This window comes from Rhinopithecus bieti, unplaced genomic scaffold (genome assembly GCF_001698545.2).
Source record: "Rhinopithecus bieti isolate Rb0 unplaced genomic scaffold, ASM169854v2 scaffold_12488, whole genome shotgun sequence".
Taxonomy (NCBI): Eukaryota; Metazoa; Chordata; class Mammalia; order Primates; family Cercopithecidae; genus Rhinopithecus; species Rhinopithecus bieti.
This window is the reverse complement of record NW_016807077.1, coordinates 153132-163641: the sequence shown is the minus strand read 5'-3', so window position 1 is coordinate 163641 and position 10510 is coordinate 153132. Positions and strand designations below refer to the sequence as shown.

The 10510-nt window shown below is 44.8% G+C and overlaps 1 protein-coding gene across 1 annotated transcript in view; it reads right to left on the bottom strand.

Annotated features, from left to right (window-relative positions):
• LOC108534648 (matrix metalloproteinase-24-like) overlaps window positions 1-509 on the bottom strand; it is a 31325-nt gene extending 30816 nt beyond the window's left edge. The window contains exon 1 of the mRNA XM_017880116.1: window positions 410-509. The gene's annotated coding sequence lies outside the window, so the exon portion shown is untranslated. The remainder of the gene's footprint in view (window positions 1-409) is intronic.
• Window positions 510-10510: the final 10001 nt, after the last annotated feature.

The following is a 10510-nucleotide window of genomic DNA, read 5'->3' as shown; positions in this document are numbered from 1 at the left end:
GCCCCGGTGGGGGGCGGCCGGGGCGCGGGGCAGCACCCGGGCGGGACCTGCGAGGGAAGGGGCTCCCGGCCAGCCCTAAGGCAGGGGCCGCGGAGCGGTGCTGGGGAGGGGGTCGCAGAGGCTAAAAGAACAGCTCTAGAGGCAGGGTCCGAAGGGGTGGAACTGGAGGTCGGGGTCTGGGGGGCAGCCCTGAGCGGGAGGGGGAAGAGGCTAAATCAGTATTCCTGGAGGTAGAACCACTGGATGGCCCTGGGGGAGCATATCCGAGGTTGGGGGTCCGGAACCCTGGGGAGAGGGTCCTAGGGAGTGGCATTGGAGGAGAGGGGGTCTGAGAGGCAGCCTAGGGGAGGAGACTGAGGAGCGGCCCTGGGGTAAAGGCGGGGTTGGAGAGCAAGCTAAAGAAATAGACCTGGGTCTGAGATTGTGAATCCGGAGAGGGAGCTCTGAGCTGCTCTCCTGGGCCGGGGAGGTGGGGGAAAGGGGTAGAGAAGACCTGAGGAGCGTTTGAGAGGGGGCATTCCTGGGAGACATTAGGTGAAGTTGAGGTGAAGCTCAGTCCCTCACCCCCTAGAGGAAGAGAGCTCATCCAGCTAGGAAGATCATCTTTCATCCAAAACAACCCATATTTATCAAGCGCTTTCTATTTGTAGGGCTCTGGGCTAGTTGGGATACTGAAAGAAAAAAAAAACAAAAACAAAAAGGAGAAGGCCGATTTCCTGAAGTGCAGAGGTTTACAGCTTGATGAGAAAACATAAACGCAAAGAAAAACAGGACGGCAAACACCACGTGTCAATAAGGATATAGGCGGCTGCTCCAGGGGTCAAGGGAGACCTGATGAGGGGCTGGGGAAGTTAGGAAAAGGTGTAATGGAGGAGGGTGGGACTCCAGCTAGGACCTGAAGGAAAGGCTGGATTTAAACAAGGGGAGAGGAGAGGAGAGAGCATTTCAGGGAGGAAGTTGAGGGTGTACAGGATGTGCCTGAGGCGGCAGATAAGTTTCTCTGGAGCACAGGGTTCCTATAGGAAAGTGTTGGGAAGTGAGGGAAATAGTACAAGACAGTGAATGCTGGGATAATAAAATCGGGTTGTGTTCTGAAGGAAAATGGGGAGGGTGTCATTAAAGGTTGTGTGTGTGTATGTGTGTGTTTAAGCAGGATGATGTGTGAAAAATAGTATTTTATGATTACCTGGTAATTTGGAGATGCAAAAAGGGGCACAGGCTTTAGCGTCAGACCTATGTTCATATCTTAGCTCTGTTCCATTTTTATAAAATGATGCTAGTATTACTGTATAAGATTGTTTTCAGCATGAGGTGCTTGACACTTAATAGATATTCCATGTTAGTTCCCCTCCTAGTGGAGAGAATAATGACCAGAGGAGGCAGAGAGACAGAGAGATGGGTTAGGAGACTAGTGTAATAGTCTAGGTAGAAGGAAATAAGGATAACAATAATAATTAACATTTATTGAGTGCCTAATACATACCAGTTACTGGGCTAAGCACTTTCCTGCACGATATCTCATTTAATCTTTGTAGATAAACCCTATGAAATAGATGCTATTATCACCCCTAATTTAGGATAAGGAAGTGGAAGGCTCTGAATACATTTGCAAACTTGCGTGATTCGTAAGTGATAGAGCTGGATGGATTCAGAACCCATTTTTTTCTAGGATGGGGGTGGGAAAAGAGATAGATTTAAGAGACTGGGCATACAAGAAGGGGGAAAGGAGTTTGGAGTGATGGCAAATCAAGAAAGATGGAAAGATGGAAAGATCTTCACAGAAATGGAGTCATCATGTGGAGGAACTGGCTTGAAGGAGGTGACAAGGAGCTCGGTTTTAGACTTGCTAAAACTGGGGTGACCACAAGATCTGTGAGATGGGTATGGGAATGAGTTCTCGAAGAGGGTGGAGAATGGATATTTTGGACACCTTCAGGTAAATATGGTAGTTGAAGCTAAAAGCAAAGAGTTGAAGAGAGCAAGAGGCCAAGGGATCCATCCTGAGACATACATATTCAGAGCCTGTGAAAAGTCAAGCCAAAAGTGAATCTAAAGATTGTCCAAAAAGACTAAAGAATCAGGATTATGGAGTATCACCAGAAAGAAGAGGAGAGGTTCAAAGAAAAGGAAGGAGTTGTCTGGGCGTGGTGACTCACACCTGTAATCCCAGCATTTTGGGAGGCCAAAGCAGGCGGATTACATGAGTCCTGGAGTTTGAGACCAGCCTGGCCAACATGGTGAAACTCTGTCCCTACAAAAAAATACAAAAATTAGCCAGGCATAGTGGTGCACACCTGTAATCCCAGCTACTCGGGAGGCTGAGGCCTGAGAATCGCTTGAACTTGGGAGGCAGAGGTTACAGAGAGCTGAGATTGCGCCACCGCACTCCTGCCCAGTGACAGAGTGAAACTCTGTCTCAAGAAAAAGAGAGAGAGAGAGAGAGAAGGAGTTGACAGTTGACAGTCTCAGAAGAGACTGAAGATGGTATTAACATGAGTTGGACAGCTCACAGTCCCGGTAGGGAGATGATAGAGATAAATCATTGTGGTTACATGATGAGTTATGACACGGATGAGAACAAAGTGTTGTGAAAACATTGAGGAAAGAGCAATGAACTGCCCCAAGTTGCAAGATTTGCGAGGGGATATATTCCAGAAGGAGGAGATAGTATATTCAAGAAATGAAAGGGAACAGACTGGATTGAGCTCTGTCTTATTCTTCTCCTTTCCTCTAATACCAAATGCTCATGGAACTGCCAATGATGATATAGTACTGTGGTGGTCCACCTTGACCAGCTCCCAAGGCTGGTGTATGTGAATGACAGTAGGTATTGATGATAAGCAAAGAAGAGGCTGATAGAAGTAAATGGTTGCGTATAAAAAGGATCCCTAAGGTAGTCCTTATTAAGGGGACGGTCCGGAGACTGCTGTGAAATCAGTTGAAGAGGAGGTTTAGAAGGTTTCAGAGCAACACCCCAAGATAGAATCATTGAAACTCTGACTTCTCAGCCTCCAGTCACCATGATGAGCATGGAATAAAATGGAAACAGCACTTGACTTAAAGTCAGATACCTGATTCAAGCACTGGCTCTGTCACTAACTTTTGGTGTGCCTTTGAGCAAGTCACTTCATTTCTTTGGGCCTTAGTTTCCTCATAAAATGAAATGAATGACCTCTGTCTTCTCCACTTCGTGGGAAAGACCACATGAGGGGTTGGGATTCACTTAATGAACTATATGGTAAACTGACCAGCTGTTAGGAAAACCTTTGACATTGATAATCTTAACAAGAAATATTATGTTGGGGCTGGTGCAGTGGCTTAAACCTGTAATCCCAGCACTTTGGGAGGCCGAGGCAGGTGGATCACCTGAGGTCTGGAGTTCGAGACCAGCCTGGCCAACATGGTGAAACCCCATCCCTACTAAAAATACAAAAATTATCTGGGCATGGTGGTGCACAACTGTAATCCCAGCTACTTGGGGGGCTGAGGCAGGAGAATTGCTTGAACCTGGGAGGTAGAGGTTGCAGTGAACCAAGACTGTGCCACTGCACCCTGGCCTGAGCGACAACAGACTCCGTTTCAAAAAAAAAAAAAAGAAAAGAAAAGAATTATTATATTGGCTGGGCACAGTTGTTCACACCTGTAATCCTACCACTTTGGGAGGCCAAGGAGGATGGATCACTTGAGCCCAGGAGTTCAAGACCAGCCTGGGCAACATGGTGAAACTCTGTCTTTACAAAAATTAAAAAAAAAATTTAACTGGGAGTGGTGGCACGCGCCTGTAGTCCCAGCTACTGGGGAGGCTGAGGAGAGAGGATCACTTGAGACCAGGAGGCAGAGATTACAGTGAGCTGTGATTATGCCACTGCACTCCAGTCTGGGCAACAGAGCTAGACCCTGTCTCAAGAAAAGAAAAAAAGAAATGTTATATCAGTGCCTGAGCTCACTGTAGGAAAACTGGGTCCCCTCTTCCCTTCAACTCCTTTCATATTTATTTATTTATTTATTTTGAGACGGAGTTTCGCTCTTTTGCCTAGGCTGGAGTGAAGTGGCACGATCTCGGCTCACTGCAACCTCTGCCTCCTGGGTTCAAGTGGTTCTCCTGCCTCAGCCTCCTGAGCAGCTGGGATTATAGGCGCCCGCCACCACGCCTGGCTAATTTTTGTATTTTTAGTAGAGATGGGGTTTTGCCATGTTGGCCAGGCCGGTCTCAAACTCCTGACGTCAGGTGATCCACCTGCCTTGGCCTCCCAAAGTGCTAGAACTACAGGCATGAGCCACTGCACCCAGCCTCATATTTCTTTATTCAACAAATATTTATTAAATATCTTTTTGGTGCTAGATACTGTGAGTGGGGCTAGGGATGTAAAGAAGATCAAGTTATAGTTGTCTTCTTTAGGAAGACAGTCGGTTGAGGAGATAGACAATTATACAGATAACAACAGGATAACATAATATGTGCTATAAAAGAAAAATGGGGCCGGGCGCGGTGGCTCACGCCTATAATCCCAGCACTTTGGGAGGCCAAGGTGGGCGGATCACGAGGTCAGGAGATGGAGACCATCCTGGCAAACACGGTGAAACCCCGTCTCTACTAAAAATTAGCCGGGCGTGGTGGCAGGCGCCTGTAGTCCCAGCTTCTAGGGAGGCTGAGGCAGGAGAATGGCGTGAACCCGGGAAGCGGCGGAGCTTGCAGTGAGCGGAGATTGCGCCACTGCACTCCAGCCTGGGGGACAGAGCAAGACTCTGTCTCAAAAAAAAAAAAAATTAAATTAAATTTAAAAAAAAGAAAAATGGGAGTAGAGAGGAGGGAACAACTGACTGTCTAGAGATGGCAGGTGAGACAGACCTTGAGTGACCAGCAGGAGTTTGCTATGTAGAATGGGAGGGAAACCTATGTACAAAGACAAGAGATACATATGGAGACAAAAACTATTTACATAGTAATACGAAGACATTATTTTCTTTTTAAATTCTCATTTTCTCATGAGAGTACAGGGTAGTTTTCTAGGGCATTATAACAGATCGATTAGAAGTAAATAGGATAATACAATTATCGTTCTATTAAAACAGACATAAAAAGATTTTCAAAATGTAAAACGTGCTTCCTCCTCCCTTTTTGTGTTGGCTTTGTTTTGTTTTGGAGCAAACGCTACTTTTTTTTTAAATAAAAATGTTATGTTAACATGTTTAGTATGTTATTTTAATGAATTAATACTGTAAATATTTAACATTTCTCAGTTTTGACCCTAGTGTGATAATATCAATAGATTAATCCACATAACCAAAAGTTATTTGAGTTCTAATTTTTTTTTTTTTTTTTTTTTTTTTTTTTTTTTTTTGAGAAGGAGTTCTCGCTCTGTCCCCAGGCTGGAGTGCAGTGGCCGATCTCAGCTCACTGCAAACTCCGCCTCCGGTTACGCCATTCTCCTGCCTCAGCCCTCCGAGAGCTGGGCTACGGCGTCCCGCCACCGTCGCCCGCTAGTTTTTGTATTTTTTAGAGAGACGGGGTTTTCACCGTGTAGCCAGGATGGCTCGATCTCTGACCTCGTGATCCGCCTGCCTTGGCCTCCCAAAGTGCTGGGATTAACAGGCTTGACCACCGCGCCTCGGCCTTTTTTTTTTTTTTTGAAACAGAGTCTTGCCTGTTTCCCAGGCTGGGAGTGCAGTGGCGACATGTCGGCTCACTGCAACCTCTGCCCCAGGTTCCGTTGATTCTCTGCGTCAGGCCTCCCAGTACCAGGATTACAGGCGAGCTACGAAGCCAGCCTGAATTTTTTTTTTTTTTTTTTTTTTGAGACAGGGTCTCACCCTGTCGCCCAGGCTAGAGTGCAGTGGCACAATCATAGCTCACTGCAACCTCAAACTCCTGAGCTCAGGACTTGAAATCTGAATGGGGTGTGTGTGTGTGTGTGTGTGTGTGTGTGTGTGTGTGTGAGAGAGAGAGAGAGAGAGAGAGAGAAAATTTTTTGGATGGAGTGGCCAGGAAAGTCCTCAGTAAAAAAGTGAATTTTTTGTAAGGATCTGAAGGAACAAGGGAGAGAACCATGTAGATATCTGAAAGAAATGAATCCAGGCAGATGGAACAGCAAGTGCAAAAGTTTTGAGGCAAGAACGTGCCTGGCAGGTTTGAGGAACAGGGTGAGAATCAGTGTGGTTGGAGTGGAAGAGAGTGACAGTATCAGGAGATGAGGGTTATGGAGGGAAGGGTGGTCTACATGAGATAAAAAACTGATTGGACTAAGCATGGTGGCTCATGCCTATAATCCCAGCACTTTGGGAGGCCGAGGTAGGAGAATCTCTTGATACTCTCACCTGGTCATCATCTATCATCTCCTGATACTCTCACGCATCACTTGAGGCCAGGCGTTTAAGACACCATCTCTGTCAAAAACAAACAAACAGAAATAGCCAGGAATGGTGGGGTACACCTGTAGTCCTAGCTGCTTGGGAGGCTGAGGTAGGAGGATTGCTTGAGCACGGGACTTTGAGAATGTGGTAAACTATGTGATCATCATTGCATTGCACTCCAGCCTGAGCAAGAGTGAGACCCTGTCTCTGAACAAACAAAAACTGATGAGAGGTTCTGAGAATGGAAGAGACATCATCTTCTGGCTTATGTTTTAACAGGGTTGCTGGGATGAGAAAAGGTTTAAAAACCATACCAGAAAGGCCAGCTAGGAAGCTATTGCAATAATCCAAGTACAAGATGATGGCAGCTCAGACCTGGGTCCAAGTGGAGATAGAGATGTAGTTGGATTCTCATAGATTTTGATTTTTAATTTTTTGTTTTTTGTATTTTGTATTTTTTTCCCTTTATGCTTTTTTTTTGGATTTTTTTGGAATCATAGATTTTGAAAGTAGAGTTGGCGGAATTTGTCAATGGATTGGATATGAGGTATGAGACAAAGCAGAGAGTCGCATTACCAATTACCAAACTTTTTGAACTGAGCAACTAGAAGAATGGAGTTGCCATTATTTGACACAAAGAAGACTGCAGGAGGGACAGGTCTGAGTAGAAATATGAAGAGCTCACCCAAGTAGATGTGGCAAGTAGGCTATTTTGATATTTGGACTTGAGTTCAGGAAAAAGTTTGAGAGTGAAGTAGGACTTTGGAGATTTTCAGAATCAATATAATATGTAAAACCCAAGGGACTGAAGAAATTACTTAGGAAATGAATGTAGACAGAAAAGCAAAGAGTTCCAGTGACTGGATCCCGGGGCAACTCTAATACTTAGAGGTTGGGAAAATGAAGAGGAATCAGCCAAACACACTGAGAAGGAAGATCCAAAAAGAAGAAAACCAGGGAAGTGAGAACTACCGGAAGCCAAGTGAATTAAAATGTTTTAAGGAAGAGAGAGTAATCAACTGTGTCACACAGATCAAATAATATGAAGATGAATAGATGCTAATTAGATTCACCAATGTGGAGGTTGTTGGTGATCTTGAGATGTTTTGGTGGAGTGTAGGGGACAAAAATCTGATTGGAGTAGGTTCAAGAGGAATTGAAAATGTTGAGTATACAGGATATATCTTTTTCAAGGAGTTTTATTATGAAGAAGGAGAAAATGTGGCAGCTGTAGGTGGTAGTGGAGTCAAAACAGACTTTTTGTTTGTTTTTAAGATGGGAAACATAACATTTATATGTTGATTGAGACTGATCCAGGAGAGAGGGAACAACTGATGATGCAGAAGAGAGAGAACTGCTGAACCCATGCCCTTGAGTAAGCATGTATACAAGTGGGGAGGTTGGCTATGAGCTAGGATAATTCCTCCATAATAAGAGGAAAGAAGAGGACTTTTAGTAGTACAAATCTGGTACCAGTGTGGAGAACAGCTTAAAGGGAGAACTTGCATTTGTTGGTTACTTACTTTTTATCTAGCATTATGCTAGATGCTTTCCTCACAAGAGTTCTTTTTTATTTTTACTTTTATTTTTATTTTTTTCCAATCATATTCTTTCTAATTACTTTAATTGTTTTAGAGACAGGATCTCACTCTGTCACCCAGGCTGGAGTGCAGTGGTGTGATCATAGTTCATTGCAATCTCTAACTCCTGGGCTCAAGCAATCCTCCCACCTCAGTCTCCTAAGTAGCTATGACTAAGGTACATGCCATCATGCCTGACTAATTTTAATTTTTTTTGGTAAAGATGGGGGTCTCACTATGTTGGCTACCCATGGCCAACGTAACAGCCATCTAACAGTCACCATGCCTGACTACAACAGTTCTCAATATATGAGGAAAATGGGTTATGAGGCTGTTGTAATGAGGCAAGAAAAGTTAAGAACTGAACTAAAGCTGCTGAAGATCCAAGATACTGTGCTCTTTATGCTCTGCAAAACTCCCCCACCCTTGCCCCTACCCACACCAAATTGCATTGGCCTCTCACTGCAGATGTCACAATGCCTTACATTTGGATAGAAAGACACTGACACATTGGCTCAACCATAGGATAGAGCTGTTTGTTTCTTATAAAGGAAAGAAATATTTGAGTGGTCGTAAGAATCTGCAGTACTGGCCAGCTCTTGGGGGAGGGCCCTCGCCCTGAAGCCAGGCAAATATACCCAAAAGATAAAGACCTAAAAAGAAAATACAGGAACAAAGAAGAGTGACATTGTTTATTTTTTATTTTACTTAATTAATTTATTTATTTGAGACAGAGTTTCACTCTTGCTGCCCAGGCTGGAGTGCAATGGTGCAATCTCAGCTCACATAACCCCTGCCTCCCGGCTTCAAGTGATTCTCCTGCCTCAGCCTCCCGAGTAGCTAGGATTACAGGCATGTGCCACCACACCTGGCTAATTTTGTATTTTTAATAGAGACGGGGTTTCTCCATGTTGGTCATGCTGGTCTCGAACTCCCGACCTCAGGTGATCCTCCTGCCTTGGCCTCCCAAAGTGCTGGGATTATAGGAGTGAGCCACTGTGCCCAGCCAGAGTGACATTCTTAGTAGAGATCTGAAAAGAAATATAAATGGGAGGGTGGCTGGAGAGCACAGTCCAGCTTAGGAAGTCTCCTTGACCTCTCTCCTCCTTCCTCTGAATTCCTATTGCAGCAGCTAACGGTCAATGAAAAGCAATTTACCTACATCAGATCACTTAATCCTCGCCACTGTCCTGTGAAGTGGATTCTAAGGAAAGGTGAGAGAAGTGATCCACCCCACAACACACCTAGAAAACAGCAAAACCAGAAGGCGAACCCAAGTATCTGACACTAAATTCATGTCCTTAACCCTTGGTGCCTCGTTCATTCATTAATTACCTCAAAAATTCTGTAAACGTTACTCAGAAGCCACTCTGTGGAAGGTACTGGGGCAAGTGAGACAGTCTTCAGGTTAAAAAAAAAAAAAAAAGCTAAGACTTGTGCACATAAAAGACATGACAAATAACCACAAAACGTTACACCATTCTATAGGATTTCAGAGGGGAGTGAGGTCACTTTGGTTGGGGACATCAGGGAGATCAAGGAAGGTTTCCAAAAGGAAGTAGCATTTGAGATGAGCCTATATAAACTGGTAATATTTTAAAAGCTAATAGTTTTATATGCAATATACATGGAACATTACCACACACGTGTTCAAAAGTTATAAGCAATGGAAAACTGTGTGAAGTTTTAATTGGCAGAAAATGGGGGGTAAAAGGTCGGGCGCTGTGGCTCACACCTGTAATCCCAGCACATTTGGGAGGCTGAGGCAGGCGGATCACTTGAGGTCAGCAGTTTGAGACCAGCCTGACCACCATGGGTGAAACCCTGTTTCTACTAAAAACACAAAAAATTAGCCTGGCTTAGTGGCATGTCCCTGTAATCCCAGCTACTCGGGAGGCCGAGGCAGGAGAATGTCTTGAACACGGGAGACAGAGGTTGCAGTGAACTGAGATGGTGCCACTGCACTCCAGCCTGGGCTACAGAGTGAGACTCCATCTCAAAAAAAAAAAAAGAAAAAGAAAAAAGAAAGAAAGAAAAAAGAAAATGGGAGGTAAAGGCCTAAAAATGGGAGGTAAAGGCCTAAAGGAAGGAAAAGGTCTGATTGTTCAGGATCTAGAGAAGGCCCCAGTCCAATCCCCCAACTCAGTCTCAATGTCCAGCTCCAAATGACTTGGGAGTATTTCTCACTTAGGTTTCTCCCTTAAAAGCATATTCAAAACAGTACATACAATGTGACACTATACAGCTTTTTTTTTTTTTTTTTGAGATGGAGTCTTCCTCTGTTCCCCAGGCTGGAGTGCAGTGGCCAGATCTCGGTTCACTGCAAGCTCTGCCTCCCGGGTTCACGCCATTCTCCTGCCTCAGCCTCCCAAGTAGCTGGGATTACAGGCATGTGCCACCATGCCTGGCTCAATTTTTTTGTATTTTTAGTAGAGACGGGGTTTCACCATGTTGGCCAGGCTCGTCTTGAACTCCTGACCCCGTGGTCTGCCCACCTCAGCCTCCCAAAGTGTTGGGATTACAGGCGTGAGCCACCATGCCTGGCCCAATGCAGCCATTTTTTTTTTTTTTTTTTTTGA